General features: G+C 44.6%; 1 protein-coding gene across 1 annotated transcript in view; it reads right to left on the bottom strand.

Annotated features, from left to right (window-relative positions):
• LOC122928684 overlaps positions 1–17,685 on the bottom strand; it is a 104,694-nt gene that overhangs the window by 47,845 nt on the left and 39,164 nt on the right. The gene's annotated exons all lie outside the window — the stretch shown is intronic.

Genomic DNA, 17,685 nt, shown 5'->3' on the forward strand with positions numbered 1-17,685 from the left:
TACTGATGTGTAACCCCAATCACTGTATATAGAGATCTGGGACCCCCTGTACACTGTATATACTGATGTGTGACCCCCATGACTGCATATAGAGATCTGGGACCCCCTGTACACTGTATATACTGATGTGTAACCCCAATCACTGTATTTAGAGATCTAGGACCCCCTGTACACTATATATACTGATGTGTGACCCCCATCACTGCATATAGAGATCTGGGACCACCTGTACACTGTATATACTGATATGTGACCCCCATCACTGTATATAGAGATCTGGACCCCCTGTGCACTATATATACTGATATGTGCCCCCCCCCATCACTGTATATAGAGATCTGGGACCCCCTGTACACTGTATATACTGATACGTGACCCCCATCACTGTATATAGAGATCTGGACCCCCTGTACACTGTATATACTGATGTGTGACCCCCACTACTGTATATAGAGATCCGTGACCCCGTGCACACTGTATATACAGATGTGTGACCCCCCTGTACACTGTATATAGAGATGTCTGACTACACTCGTTCCCCCTTTCTCTCCAGGTGAAGGGTAGTCATATATTCGTAGATGATTTCTAGGCTGTCAGCTGGGAGTAAGTTATGTGATGATAGACATTTTTTTTTTTTAAAGGTGCAGTTAAAAAGTCGCAAACACATAATCTCCCTCTCTATTCTTTCTGTTCATGGCTTACATCCAGTGGCACAACTAATTTATTAACATATGTGTGCGACGGGTAGTGACTAGTGATGAGCGGGAGGTGCCATATTCGATTTCGTGATATTTCGCAAATATTCTAAATGAATATTCGTCTTATATTTGTCGAAATCGAATATTCCTGATTATTCTATTTATCGCAAATAATATGCGATTTAATTATTCGTGTATTGTGATGTATTTTTTTAACTGTATAAGGCAACTTTCCTATTGGTTGGCTATGGCTAATATGTGTATTTTACGATTATTCGCTATATTGCTATATTTTCTTGTTTTAGAATATGACGAATATTCTAAAAAAACAAAGTTATAGCAATACAGCGAATATTTGTAAAAATACAGACTGTAATTTAGCTAATATAGTGCTATAGTATTTCTTTTTAATAATGTAAATTTTTTCCAAATCTGAAGTTCAGAAGAGACAAAAAAATTAGACTAGAAAAAAAAAGATTATAACACTGTTAGCTAAATTACAGTCTATATGTGTATTTTACGAATATTCGCTATATTGCTATAACTTTGTTTTTTTAGAATATGACAAATATTCTAAAAAATGAAGTTATAGCAATATGGCGAATAAGTTATTTAGAATATTAGTCTTTTTTTTTTTCAATCTGTACTGTTATTCCACTTTGGCATACTCCTACCCGACAAGCATCCCCGTCACCATGGGAACGCCTGTTGGTTAGAATATACCATCGGATGTGAGTTTTCACGATCTCAGGGAAAACTCAGATCCGATGGTATTTTCTAACCCACAGGCGTTCCCATGGTGACGGGGACGCTTGTCAGGGAGGAGTATGCGAACAACTGTACAGATTGGGAAAAAAAGGCGAATATTCTAAATAACGAATATATTCACTATATTGATATATATTCGTTTTTTAGAATATTCGTAATTTCATATGAAAACATGATTCCTTCCTGCTTAAGTTGCTTGTGTGCCAATGACTCATTGACCCACAAGAAAGAAGCAGTGAGGAGTCATGTTTTCAGATGTTAAAAAATTAAGAATATTCGATATAGCGAATATATAGCACTATATTCGAAATATTCGCAAATTAGCGAAGTTGCGATATTCGCGATTAATATTCGCTATTCGAATATTCGCACTCAACACTAGTAGTGATCTCTCTATACTGCTAGGACTGGGGCGTTCCTTCTATTGTTATGTCTGTACAGCTTACTGCTGGGACTGGGGCGTTTCTTCTATTACTATCTCTGTACACCTTACTGCTAGGACTGGGGCGTTCCTTCTATTGCTATGTCTATACAGCTTACTGCTGAGACTGGGGGGCGTTCCTTCTATTGCTATGCCTGTACAGCTTACTGCTGGGACTGGGGGGGCGTTCCTTCTATTGCTATATCTATACAGCTTACTTCTGAGACTGGGGGGCGTTCCTTCTATTGCTATGCCTGTACAGCTTACTGCTGGGACTGGGGGGTGTTCCTTCTATTGCTATATCTATACAGCTTACTTCTGAGACTGGGGGGGCGTTCCTTCTATTGCTATGTCTGTGCAGCTTACTGCTGGGACTGGGGAGTTCCTTTTATTACTAAGTCTGTACAGCTTACTGCTGGGACTGGGGCGTTCTTTCTATTACTATGTCTGTACAGCTTACTGCTGGGACTGGGGTGTTCCTTCTTTTGCTATGTCTGTACAGCTTACTGCTGGGACTGGGGCGTTCCTTCTATTACTATTCCTGTACACCTTACTGCTGGGACTGGGGCATTCCTTCTATTGCTATGTCTGTACAGCTTACTGCTGGGTCTGGGGCATTCCTTCTAGTGCTATGTCTGTACAGCTTACTGCTGGGACTAGGGCGTTCCTTCTAGTGCTATGTCTGTACAGCTTACTGCTGGGACTAGGGCGTTCCTTCTAGTGCTATGTCTGTACAGCTTACTGCTGGGACTGGGGCGTTCCTTTTATTGCTATGTCTGTACAGCTTACTGCTAGAACTGGGGTGGTCCTTCTATTGCTATGTCTGTACAGCTTACTGCTTGGTCTGGGGCGTTCCTTCTATTGCTATGTCTGTACAGCTTACTGCTGGGACTGGGGTGTTCCTTTTATTGCTTTGTCTGTACAGCTTACTGCTGGGACTGGGGCGTTCCTTCTATTACTATGTCTGTACAGCTTACTGCTGGGACTGGGGCGTTCCTTCTATTACTATGTCTGTACAGCTTACTGCTGGGACTGGGGCGTTCCTTCTATTGCTTTGTCTGTACAGCTTACTGCTGGGACTGGGGCGTTCCTTCTATTGCTATGTCTGTACAGCTTACTGCTGGGACTGGGGCATTCTTTCTATTGCTATATCTGTACAGCTTACTGATGGGACGGGGGCGTTCCTTCTATTACTATGTCTGTACAGCAGCTATTTACTGATGACTGAGTTATTGATAATGTCGGAGGGGCTCTTGTCTCCATGGGAACACAGGTGGGCGGGGATGTCATGTGACTGCTCCTCTGAAGATGCTTGCTGCAGTGCATGCTGGGATTCTTACTTTCACTTTACAGCTGCTCCTCCCACACATCCGGTATGAGAAGCTCCTCCAGGGAAGTGTGTCATGGTGAACAGGTTAGAAAAATTATGTATAGCCAGCACATTTAGCTTTAGATATTAGTACTTCATAGTTTTGGCTATTGTCTGGGGCACTTTGGATTTTTGATACTTAGGGTGGCCAACCAGACATCATATAGTACATAATATAGTACATGTCATTTTCTTAAAAAGCTAGAACAATGCCTGTACCTCCCATGGATCCACAGATCTGCCTATTCATTGCTCTAATTGCTCTGCTAGATGTATTGCAAGTTGGCAGCTCAGGGGAGTGTATCCTTTCTCAGGGGTGTGTCCTTTCTGCCTGCAGCTCTCTCCCTTTAACTGTCACAGCTTCCAACAGAAGTTATGGACGATTATAGTTGAAGGATAGAACTGAGCATGTACAACCACTTCAGCAAAGTGGACAGAGATAAGAGGATAAAATCAAACAGAAGGTGGCACTATACAGATTCCTTTTTTTTTAATGAATAACTTAGCGACTATACCAAATTTTTTATGACATTCAATTAGAAAAGTATTCAGACAATGGTTTGAAAAATGTAGAAGGTTTTCCATGAGACAAACCCTTTAATAAAAACGTTTAACCCAACAATTTGGCAATGCTGCTGCATGACTTGCTGTTTATAAGTTTTTGCTTGTGTTAGAGGGAATTCAAGCTGAGATAGGTTCATGACATCATGCACCCCAATGGTGCCCGACAGATCGTATCGACTTATAACGGGATCTGTTGAGTTCCACCACAATGCTCATCATTTTACCGGACAAAATGGTGCAGCATGCTTCACTACTTTTTCTGGCAAAGATGATGGAATCTTTGACAGAAGCTTCAAAAAAAGCTTTGAAAGCAGTTGTGAACAGAGCCTGATGATGTTGCTCTGATGCTCTGCATTCAGGGACGTGATGGTAATAGACCAGCCACTGTAATCAGATGGAACCCTGACTGTGAATTCAGCTCTGCAGTATAATACAGGCTGCAACTCAAGAGCAATACAAGATAACCAATGTCATGTATTTTCAAGTCATTTATTCTACTACTTCAGACCAAAATCAAACCATCAAATAAACTTCATTTTAACCAGTTCTATGGTTAAACTACACTATCAGAAGTCTATGCACCAGACATATCAACCACCTCCAGAATATACAAACCACACAATGCTGTTAAACACTGTATCATTTCTATCTCTGTATTTCCAACCACAAATGTTAACTGAGATTATGTATTGTCATGGATAATTACTGTAGAGCTGGCATTGTGCTTTGTGCCTTTATAGCGTAAAATCACCTTTAAACACCATCATAGGTACAATTAACAAAAACCTGAGTAACTTAGTAAAAACATTAGATTACTTATTGTGTACCGATCCTGCATGACAGCCATGCATTCGGAAAATCTTCAGTCCCATTCACTTTTTCACATTTTGTTTTGTTCCAGCCTTGTGCTAAGATAGAAAAAAAGTTTAAAATGTCCCCCATCAATCGGCACTCAGTACCCCATAGTAAAAAAATGAAAACAGAATGTATTTATTTTTTTCAAATTTACTAAAAAGTAAAAACTTAAATTTTGTGTAAACATAAATATTCAGAACTTGTGCTATCAAACTTGGAATTCAGCTCTGGGGGCCTCCCATTTCTCTTAATCATCTTTGAGATGTTTCTACACCTTGATTGGACCTGTCGTAAATTCGGTTAATTGGACATGATCTGGAAAGACACACTGCTGTCCATATAAGATCACACAGATGACAGTGCGTATCAGAGCAAAAACCAAGCCACGAGGAGGAAAGAGACAGGGTTGTGTGGAGGCAAAGATCTGGAGAAGGGCATGAAAAAATTTATGCTGCACTCAAAGCTCTCAAGAGCCCAATGGCCTCCACAATTCTTAGCTGGAATAAGTTTGGAACAAACAAAACTCTTTCTGGAGCTGACTGCCGCACTAAACAGTAATCGGGTAGAAAAGGACCTTGGTAGGAGAGGTGACCAAGAAACTAATGGTCGCTCTGGCTGAGTTCCAAAGATTATTTGTGCAGATGGGATAAACTTCCAGAAGGTTAAACATCACTCCAGCATGCCAGCAATGTGGGCTTTAAAGCAGAGTGGCCTGAAAGAAGCTTCTACTCATGAAAGCCTGAAGGCACCTAAAGGACTCTCGAACTGTGAGAAACAATATACTCTGGTTTCATTAAACAATGACTGAACTTCTTGTCCTCAATTCTAAGTTTAATATTTGGAGGAAACCAAGCACTGCCAAATACCATCCCTACAGTGAAGCATGATAGTGGCATCATCACGTAGGACAGAGATGTAGCTATGAGGAAAGCAGCTGCTTTCGTGCCCTGACCCAGAAGGGGCCCACCCAGGAGGAGGACTAAAATATTTTGTCAGGGCCTCCTCAACAGTATTACACAATGACATTATATACAGTGACAGAATATACAGGGATATGACATACACTCTATGACATATGTGTAGGAAACGGACTGAGGCTGCCGGGCCTCATCTGAGAGAGCAATCTTGATTAGCCAAAGAAGGGGGGTTGCATGGTAGGAGGGGGTTGTGAAAAACTTGTTGGGAGGGGCACTGTTCAAAAATTTGCTGTGGGACACAGTCATTTCTAGTTATGCCACTGCCATGGAGGTGTTTTTCAGCCTCTGGAATAGGTATACTGTTCAGGGTTGAAGGAAAGCTGAATGGAGCAAAGTACAAAGATATTCTTAATGAAAACATGATCCAGAGTGCTCTGGACCTCAGACTGGGCCGAAGGTTTACCTTCCAACAAGACAATGACTATAAGCACACAGCCAAGACAAGACAGGAGTGGCTTTGGGACATTTCTGTGAATGTTCTTGAATGGCCCAGCCAGAGCCCCGACTTGAACCCAATTGAAGATCTCTGGAAAGACCTGAAAATGGCTGTCCACCGAGGTCCCCATCCAACCATACAGAGTTCGAGAAGGTCTGCAGACAATGGCAGAAAATCCCCAAATCCAGGTGTACAAACTTTGTGGCATCATACCCAAGAAGACTGGAGGATGTAACCGTGACCAAAGTTGTTTCAACTAAGTCCTGAGTAAAAAGTCTGAATACTTATGTCAATGTTAGATATTTTAGTTTTTCCTTTTTAATAAATTAGAAAAGATTTCTTAAATTCTCTTTTCACTTTCTCATTATGGGACATTGAGTACAGAATGATAAGGAAAAATTATTTTAGCCAAAACATAACAAAATATTAAAGTGAAAGGGTCGGAAAATTCAGAGTTCTGCTAGATGAACAGCCCATTTAGTTTTCTAATATATACTACAACAAGCTCTGCAGCCAATTGAAATTTCAGCTCCATAGCCTGCAGAATTGTAACTGCCGCTCTGGAGTATAATACTGGCTGTAACTAAGTATCACTACATGGTAAGTAATACAATGTAGTCACAAAATTACTCAACATTTTATGTCCAAAAATTCTCTATAAAAACTGTAAAATCATGCTCAAAGATTAATATAACCCCTTTTTACGCTGAAACCAGCCTGACGATCAGTCGATTGCCTGCCATACCTCAAATAAATAGTTGTCCAGGTAAGATGTGAACAGGCCTGGTCTGGATAAGGCTCCTTTGAGGCAAGCTATGGGAAACACGGATACGTTTTTAAATGGACTACACACTGTTAGCGTTTGTGTGCGGTCGGATATTCCCACAGGTGTGCCTTAGACTGCCCACAATAAAATGTGAACAGTTTTGCCTTACTGGGGGGGAGAAGGGTGGGGGGGGGGGCAGAAAACCAGTCAGTATCTGATGTGGCCACCATTTGCATCACACAGTGCAACACATCTCTGTCACATAGAGTTGATCAGGTTGTTGATTGTGGCCTGTGGAATGTTGGTGCACTCCTCTTTAATAGCTGTGCAAAGTTGCAGAATATTAGCAGGAACTGGAACACGCTGTCGAATACGCCGATCCAGAGCATCCCAAACATGCTCAATGGGTGACATGTCCGGTGAGTATGCTGGCCATGCAACAACTGGGATGTTTTCAGCTTTCAGGAATTGTGTACAGATCCTTGCAATATGGGGCTGTGCATTATCATGCTGCAATATGAGGTGATGGTCATGGATGAATGGCACAACAATGGGCCTCAGGATCTCGTCACGGTATCTCTCTGCATTCAAAATGACATCAATAAAATGCACCTGTGTTCGTTGTCCATAACAAAAGCCTGCCCATACCATAACCCCATCGCCACCATGGGCCACTCGATCCACAATATTGACATTAGTAAACCGCTCACCCACACGACGCCACACACGCTGTCTGCCATCTGCCCTGAACAGTGAAAACCGGGACTCATCCATGAACAGAACACCTCTCCGACGTGCCAGACGCCATTCAATGTGAGCATTTCCCCACTCAAGTGGGTTACAATGACGAACTGCAGTCAGGCCCAGACCCCGATGAGGACGACGAGCATGCAAATGAGCTTCCCTGAGACAATTTCTGACAGTTTGCGCAGAAATTCATTGGTTATGCAAACCGATTGTTGCTGCAGCTGTCTGGGTGGCTGGTCTCAGATGATCATGGAGGTGAACATGCTGGATGTGGAGGTTACACGTGGTCTGAGGTTGCGAGGCCGGTTGGATGTACTGCCAAATTCTCTGAAACGCCTTTGGAGACTGCTTATGGTAGAGAAATGAACATTCACTGCACGGGCAACAGCTCTGGTAGACATTCCTGCAGTCAGCATGCCAATTGCACCCTCCCTCAAACATTGCAACATCTGTGGCACTGCACATTTCAGAGTGTTCTTTTATTGTGGGCACACTGTTGGCACACCTACTGTTGGCACACCTACTGTATTGTGGGCACACTGTTGGCACACCTACTCTAAGGCACACCTGTGCAATATTCATGCTGTCTAATCAGCACCTTGATATGCCACACCTGTGAGGTGAGATGGATTATCTCGGCAAAGGAGAAGTGCTCACTATCACAGATTTAGACAGATTTGTGAACAATATTTGAGAGTAATGGGTCTTTTGTGTATGTAGAAAATGTTACAGATCTTTGAGTTCAGCTCATGCAAAATGGGAGCAAAACCGAAAGTGTTGCGTTTATATTTTTGCTCAGTGTATATACATACAAACATATATACATATTAAGAAATGGGACCAGACTGGGGTTGTCTCCTCTCCTCTTTGATTTTTGTGCTTTCACTCGAACCTCTACTCTGAACCGTTCGGTTGAACCCTAACATCACGGGTCTATCAGTAGGGGGGCAGGAATATAAAATTGCGGCATACGCAGACGATTTGATGTTCACAATCACCCGGCCTCTGACCTTTTTCCAGAACCTGATCACCAAATTTAATACATACCAGACTATGACCAATCTAAAAATTAACTTTAAAAAACATTTCGCTGACTAGCTCGCTGGAAACTAATCTAGCGACCTCTTTCCCATTTCGATGGACAGCGGGGGCGGTCAAATATTTGGGAACATGGATTCCAAGAGACCTGAGAGAAATCTACAGCAGGAATTAGACCTCCCTGTTAGGTCAGATACGGGGAGACCTCAATAAATGGGCAAAAGCAGGCTTCGGACTAGGCCACCGGGGAGCCGGGGAAATCCTCGATGAGCCCCTGTAATGACCGGCGTCACGCAAAGGGAGGGTAAAGGGAAGGTCCTGCCCAAAGGAGAGGGAAAGTTGGTGACCCCTGACTCACCTTGCGGCTGGCACCTGACTGCCCTGACGTCCCTAGACGGGTTCCTCACCCGTACGCCGATCACGTGCCTAAACCCTGGCTTCCCCGAAGATGAGCCCTATGTAGTGAACGGGGCGGTGGGATCACTAGTCCGCACCACTGACACTAAGAGGAAAACACCAAGGAGAGGACAGACAATACAGACAAACATATAATCCCAGGTGGGCGACAACAGCAGACCACAAAGGCCCAACAGGGATCCGGAGGGTAACGTTCTGGAACAACAACCAGGGAACGCAGCAACACAGCTCCAGTGGGTCAGTATAGAAGTCCAGGCAGGAAGCTCTATATCTGGCAACCAGAGAAGTGGGAGAGGGGAATATAAGGAGGTTGGGAGTGCTGGACAAGGAACAGCTGAGGAGAAGGAGCTACGGATCCCTGAGTGAGCCAAAAAGGGTTGCAAAGCAAACCCAGAAAGCTACCATAAAGAAACAGCCCTATCTTTCTACATAGAGCGTGCAGCCACCCGCTGCGACTTCCTGACCCCTGGTATAACGGAGTCAGGCGTGGTTCTTGACACCCTCGTGACAGTACCCCCCTCTCTACGAAAGGCCTCTGGACACTCAGGACCAGGTCTCTCAGGATGAGAGGCATGAAAAGCCCAAACTAGCCTGTCGGCGTTTACCTCAGACGCAGGAACCCACATTCTTTCGTCGGGACCGTAACCTCTCCAATGCACCAGATATTGAAGAGAGCGGCGGACGCGACGAGAATAAACAATTTTGAATATCTGAAACTCTAGATTACCATCCACAACAACAGGAGGGGGTGGCAGCTGTGACTGTTCTAGAGGTGGAACATATTTCTTGAGTAACAACTTATGAAAGACGTTATGGATTTTAAAAGTCTGAGGTAGCTCCAGGCGAAAAGCGGGGTTAATGATGGCTACAATTTTGTAAGGGCCAATTAACCTAGGACCCAGTTTCCAAGAGGGAACCTTTAATTTAATATTCCTAGTAGATAACCACACATAGTCATTCACTCCTAGGTCCGGACCTGGCGACCGTCTCTTATCAGCCATGCATTTGTATTTACCTCCCATATTTTTCAAGTTAGCTTGCACCTTCTGCCATACCGATGAAAGAGATGACGAAAACCGTTCCTCTTCGGGAACCCCAGAAAACCCCCCTTCTTTGAAAGTACAGAATTGGGGATGAAAACCATATGCACCAAGAAATGGTGACTTGCCAGTGAATTCCTGACGATGATTATTTATGGCAAACTCAGCTAACGGTAAATATGATGACCACAATATGATGACCACAACTCTTGGTTTTCAGACACAAAACATCTTAGATATGTCTCAAGGTTTTGGTTGGTACGCTCAGTCTGTCCATTCGACTGAGGATGGAAAGCTGAGGAAAATGACAAGTGTACCCCCAAACGGGAACAAAAAGCTTTCCAAAATTTAAAAATAAACTGGGTACCCCGATCCGAAACATCGGAAGGGACTCCGTGAAGCTTCACGATTTCACTAATGAATACCTGAGCAAGAGTCTTAGCATTAGGTAGTGCGGGTAACGCAATGAAGTGTACCATTTTGCTAAACCTGTCTACTACTACCAAAATAACTGTTTTACCCGCAGACAAAGGTAAGTCAGTGATAAAATCCATTGACAGATGTGTCCATGGCCTATTGGGAATGACAAGTGGCAATAAAGACCCTGCAGGACGTGTATGAGAGACTTTCGCGTGCGCACAAGTAGAACAAGAAGACACAAAATCCATTACATCCTGACGCAACCTTGGCCACCAAAAACGACGAGACAATAGCTCCAAGGTTGCTTTACTACCCGGGTGCCCAGCAAGTGCCGATTTATGATGTTCCTTTAATAATTCGAAACGCAGGTTCAACGGTACAAACAATTTCTCTGAGGTGCAAGAGACCGGGGCGTCCCCCTGGGCCTCTAACACCTTCCCCTCCAGAGCAGAGTGTACCACAGAGACAACCACTCCTCTTTGTAGAATGGGTACCGGATCACTCACATTACCCCCTCCAGGGAAACAGCGAAATAATGCATCAGCCTTGGTATTCTTTATCCCAGGACGATAGGTAATAACAAAGTTAAACCTGGTAAAAAAATAGCGACCACCTAGCTTGTCTAGGGGTGAGACGCTTAGCTGATTCGAGGTACAGAAGATTTTTGTGGTCCGTAATCACAGTGACGGGGTGGATTGCCCCCTCTAAAAAGTGATGCCATTCTTCAAACGCTAGTTCAATAGCTAATAGTTCCCTATTGCCAATATCATAGTTATTTTCTGCTGCAGATAGTTTTTTAGAAAAGAAAGCACAAGGACGCCATTTGCCAGGAGACGGACCCTGAGACAGCACAGCTCCCACTCCTACCTCTGACGCATCAACTTCAACAATAAAAGGCTGGGAGACATCAGGTTGGACTAGTACAGGTGCCGAGGTAAACCTCTCTTTTAGAGAGGAAAAAGCAATTTTAGCGGCATCAGACCATTTAGAAAAATCAGTCCCCTTCCTAGTCATATCAGTAAGGGGTTTAACAATAACTGAATAATTTTTAAGGAATTTTCTATAGAAATTTGCGAAGCCCAAGAACCGTTGCAGTGCTTTAAGGTTCTCAGGAAGATCCCAATCTTAAATTGCCTGGACCTTCCTAGGATCCATACGGAAACCTGAAGCAGATAATAAATAACCTAGGAATTGTATTTCCTGAACGGCGAAGACACACTTTTCAATTTTAGCATATAATTTATTCGTCCGTAGGACCTGCAGTACTTGTCTGACATGCACCTCATGTGTTTTCAGATCAGACGAATAAATTAAAATATCATCTAGGTATATTACCACAAACCTGCCGATAAGATGACTAAAAATGTAATTAACAAAATGTTGAAAGACGGCAGGAGCATTGGTCAGACCGAAAGGCATAACTAGATTTTCATAATGCCCCTCAGGGGTGTTAAAAGCTGTCTTCCACTCATCCCCCTCCTTGATACGAATCAGATTGTAGGCCCCCCTAAGATCAAGTTTGGAGAACCACCTAGCACCCGCAATCTGATTAAACAGGTTAGGAATGAGAGGAAGAGGGTATGGGTCTCGGATGGTTATCCGGTTTAATTCGCAAAAATCTAGGCAAGGACGCAGGCCCCCATTCTTCTTTTTAACGAAGAAAAACCCTGCAGCCATGGGTGAAGAAGAGGGTCTGATGTGTCCCTTAGCCAAGCTCTCAGAGATATAATCTTTCATGGTTTGTCTCTCCGGACCCGAAAGATTATATAACCTGGTCTTGGGTAATTTTGCGCCGGGAATAAGGTTAACCGGGCAATCATAAGGACGGTGAGGTTGTAACTTCTGACAACCCTTTTCAGAAAAAACGTCCTCAAAGTCCGAAACAAATGTAGGTAGGGTAGCTATGGAGGTGACTAAGCAATTGCTATTTAAGCAATTTTCTCTGCAATGCTCACTCCACTCCAATATCTCCCTGGCCTGCCAATCCACCACTGGATTGTGCGCTACCAACCAGGGAAGGCCCAGCACCACCGGAGTGGGAAGCCCCTCCAGAACATAACATGAAAGCATCTCGTTATGGTGGTCCCCTACCCGAAGGTGTAAGTTATGGACAATGTGAGTGAGGTTTCTCTGAGACAGAGGAGCAGAATCAATAGCGAAAATGGGAATAGGTCTCTGTAGCGTACAGAGAGACAAACCCATAGTGTGGGCAAAATGGGCATCTATCAAATTTACTCCTGCTCCACTGTCTAGAAAAAAAGAAATAGTCTCCGTCTTAACGCCAAAAACAACAACCGCTGGCAACACACATTGTGATGTTCGTATGGAGGAAACATATACCCCCCGGCTGACATCCTCCACACAGCCTGGGGTTAGTAGTTTTCCGACGGTCTTTTGTTTTTGAGGAAAGAAGGACAGACATTAATGAAATGACCCCTCTCCCCACAGAAAAAACAAACCCCACGCCTACGGCAAACCTCAGGAGGATGGACCTGACGAGTAGTTCCTCCTAGCTGCATAGGCTCATCTAAGTCCGTACAGACTAACTGCTGCTTGGGAGGGGTTACCAATTGCTCCGGGTTTTTCAATCTGTCCCTAAGACGTCTATCTATTCGGATAGAAAGGAACATAACCGCATCAAGGGAAAAGGGGGTCTCATACAGCGCAAGCGCATCCTTAACCCTTTCGGATAACCCAGAGCAGAACTGACTCCTGAGAGCCGGGTCGTTCCACTGGGTATCCGTAGCCCACCTACGGAACTCAGAGCAATACTTCTCTACTGGCCGCTCTCCCTGTAGGAGTCTCCATAATTTTGATTCAGCCAATGCGACTCGGTCAGGGTCGTCATATATGAGACCCAAGGCCCCAAAAAATTCATCCACTGACCGGAGAGCCTGGGAATCAGTGGGTAAAGAGACTGCCCAGGATTGCGGGTCCCCCTGCAGCAGGGAAATAACAACCCCCACCCGCTGTTCTTCATTACCAGAGGAGTAAGGGCGCAGCTTAAAATATAATTTACAGGCCTCACGGAATGTCACAAACTTGTCCCTTCCCCCAGAAAATCTGTCAGGAAGAGCAACCTTGGGTTCCGCAACAACCTGGTTACCTGTAGCAACCGCTGGGCTTGCGGTCTGTTGCAATTGCTGCTGTTGCTGGAGGACCGACGCCTTCAATCCTGCCACCTCCAAAGACAGGCCATGAAATTGCTTTGACAAAGCAGCAATTGGATCCATACTGGATTCTAAGTAGGTAAAAAAAAGTTTTAAAGTTTTTTTTTACCTACACAAAATAAGGGCCAGATATAATGTAATGACCGGCGTCACGCACAGGGAGGGAAAAGGGAAAGCCCTGCCCAAGGGAGAGGGAAAGGTCGTGACCCCTGACTCACCTTGCGGCTGGCACCTGACTGCCCTGACGTCCCTAGACGGGTTCCTCACCCGTACGCCGATCACGTGCCTAAACCCTGGCTTTCCCTAAGATGAGCCCTATGTAGTGAACGGGGCGGTGGGATCACTAGTCTGCACCACTGACACTAAGAGGAAAACACCAAGGAGAGGACAGACAATACAGACAAACATATACAGTGGTATGCGAAAGTTTGGGCAACCTTGTTAATCGTCATGATTTTCCTGTATAAATCGTTACGATAAAAAAAATGTCCGTTAAATATATCATATAGGAGACACACACAGTGATATTTGAGAAGTGAAATGAAGTTTATTGGATTTACAGAAAGTGTGCTATAATTGTTTAAACAAAATTCGGCAGGTGCATAAATTTGGGCACTGTTGTCATTTTATTGATTCCAAAACCTTTAGAACTAATTATTGGAACTCAAATTGGCTTGGTAAGCTCAGTGACCCCTGACCTACATACACAGGTGAATCCAATTATGAGAAAGAGTATTTAAGGGGGTCAATTGTAGGTTTCCCTCCTCTTTTAATTTTCTCTGAAGAGTAGCAACATGGGGGTCTCAAAACAACTCTCAAATGACCTGAAGACAAAGATTGTTCACCATCATGGTTTAGGGGAAGGATACAGAAAGCTGTCTCAGAGATTTCAGCTGTCTGTTTCCACAGTTAGGAACATATTGAGGAAATGGAAGACCACAGGCCCAGTTCAAGTTAAGGCTCGAAGTGGCAGACCAAGAAAAATCTCAGACAGAAGCAACGAATGGTGAGAGCAGTCAGAGTCAACCCACAGACCAGCACCAAAGACCTACAACATCATCTTGCTGCAGATGGAGTCACTGTGCATCGTTCAACCATTCGGCGCACTTTACACAAGGAGATGCTGTATGCGAGAGTGATGCAGAGGAAGCCTTTTCTCCGCCCACAGCACAAAAAGTGCCGCTTGAGGTGGGCTAAAGCACATTTAGACAAGCCAGCTTCATTTTGGAATAAGGTGCTGTGGACTGATGAAACAAAAATTGAGTTATTTGGCCATAACAAGGGGCGTTATGCATGGAGGAAAAAGAACACAGCATTCCAAGAAAAACATGCTACCTACAGTAAAATATGCTGGTGGTTCCATCATGCTGTGGGGCTGTGTGGCCAGTGCAGGGACTGGGAATCATGTCAAAGTTGAGGGACGCATGGATTCCACTCAGTATCAGCAGATTCTGGAGACCAATGTCCAGGAATCAGTTACAAAGCTGAAGCTGCGCCGGGGCTGGATCTTTTAACAAGACAACGACCCTAAACACTGCTCAAAATCCACTAAGGCATTTATGCAGAGGAACAAGTACAATGTTCTGGAATGGCCATCTCAGTCCCCAGACCTGAATATAATTGAAAATCTGTGGTGTGACTTAACCACCTCCGGACCGCCTAACGCACATGTGCGTTCCGGAGGTGGCAGCCCTGCGCACAGTCACGCATATATGCGTCATCTCGCGAGACGCGAGATTTCCTGTGAACGCGCGCACGCAGGCGCGCGCGCTCACAGGAACGGAAGGTAAGCGAGTGGATCTCCAGCATGCCAGCGGCGATCGTTCGCTGGCAGGCTGGAGATCCGAATTTTTTAACCCCTAACAGGTATATTAGACGCTGTTTTCATAACAGCGTCTAATATACCTCCTACCTGGTCCTCTGGTGGTCCCTTTTGTTAGGATCGACCACCAGAGGACTCAGGTAGGTCAGTACAGTCGCACCAAACACCACACTACACTACACTACACCCCCCCCCCTGTCACTTATAAACCCCTTATAAACCCCTGATCACCCATGATCACCCCATATAAACTCCCTGATCACCCCCCTGTCATTGATCACCGCCCTGTCATTGATCACCCCCCTGTCAGGCTCCGTTCAGACGTCCGTATGATTTTTACAGATCAACGGATACATGGATCGGATCCGCAAAACGCATACGGACGTCTAAATGGAGCCTTACAGGGGGTGATCAATGACAGGCGGGTGATCACCCATATACACTCCCTGATCACCCCCCTGTAAGGCTCCATTCAGACGTCCGCATGTGTTTTGTGGATCCGATCCTTGTATCCATGTATCCGTAAAAAATCATGCGGATGTCTGAATGGAGCCTTACAGGGGGGGTGATCAGTGACAGGGGGGTGATAACCCTGATCACCCCCTGTCATTGATAACCCCCCTGTAAGGCTCCATTCAGACGTCCGCATGTGTTTTGTGGATCCGATCCATGTATCCATGGATCCGTAAAAAATCATGCGGATGTCTGAATGGAGCCTTACAGGGGGGGTGATCAGTGACAGGGGGGTGATCACCCTGATCACCCCCTGTCATTGATAACCCCCCTGTAAGGCTCCATTCAGACGTCCGCATGTGTTTTGTGGATCCGATCCATGTATCCATGGATCCGTAAAAAATCATGCGGATGTCTGAATGGAGCCTTACAGGGGGGGTGATCAGTGACAGGGGGGTGATCACCCTGATCACCCCCTGTCATTGATAACCCCCCTGTAAGGCTCCATTCAGACGTCCGCATGTGTTTTGCGGATCCGATCCATGGATCCGTAAAAATTATACGGACGTCTGAATGGAGCCTTACCAGGGGCGTGATCAATGACAGGGGGGTGATCCGGGAGTCTATATGGGTGATTACCCCCCTGTCATTGATCACCCCCCTGTCATTGATCACCCCCCTGTCATTGATCACCCCCCTGTCATTGATCACCACCCCCCTGTCATTGATCACCACCCCCCTGTCAAGGCTCCATTCAGACATTTTTTTTGACACAAGTTAGCGGAAATTTTTTGTTTGTTTTTGTTTTTTCTTACTAAGTCTCATATTCTACTAACTTGTGTCAAAAAATAAAATCTCCCATGAACTCACCATACCCCTCACGGAATCCAAATGCGTAAACATTTTTAGACATTTATATTCCAGACTTCTTCTCACGCTTTAGGGCCCCTAAAAAGCCAGGGCAGTATAAATACCCCACATGTGACCCCATTTCGGAAAGAAGACACCCCAAGGTATTCGCTGAGGGGCATATTGAGTCCATGAAAGATTGAAATTTTTGTCCTAAGTTAGCGGAAAGTGAGACTTTGTGAGAAAAAAACCAAAAAAACCAATTTCCGCTAACTTATACAAAAATAAAAAATTTCTAGGAACTCGCCAGGCCCCTCATTGAATACCTTGGGGTGTCTTCTTTCCAAAGTGGGGTCACATGTGGGGTATTTATACTGCCCTGGCTTTTTAGGGGCCCGAAAGTGTGAGAAGAAGTCTGGGATCCAAATGTCTAAAAATGCCCTCCTAAAAGGAATTTGGGCCCCTTTGCGCATCTAGGCTGCAAAAAAGTGTCACACATCTGGTATCGCCGTACTCAGGAGAAGTTGGGGAATGTGTTTTGGGGTGTCATTTTACATATACCCATGCTGGGTGAGAAAAATATCTTGGTCAAATGCCAACTTTGTATAAAGAAATAGGAAAAGTTGTCTTTTGCCAAGATATTTCTCTCACCCAGCATGGTTATATGTAAAATGGCACCCCAAAACACATTCCCCAACTCCTCCTGAGTACGGCGATACCAGATGTGTGACACTTTTTTGCAGCCAAGGTGGGCAAAGGGGCACATATTCCAAAGTGCACCTTTCGGATTTCACCAGCCATTTTTTACAGATTTTGATTGCAAGGTACTTCTTACACATTTGGGCCCCTAAATTGCCAGGGCAGTATACCTACGC

The sequence above is a fragment of the Bufo gargarizans genome, chromosome 1 (genome assembly GCF_014858855.1).
Source record: "Bufo gargarizans isolate SCDJY-AF-19 chromosome 1, ASM1485885v1, whole genome shotgun sequence".
Lineage (NCBI taxonomy): Eukaryota > Metazoa > Chordata > Amphibia > Anura > Bufonidae > Bufo > Bufo gargarizans.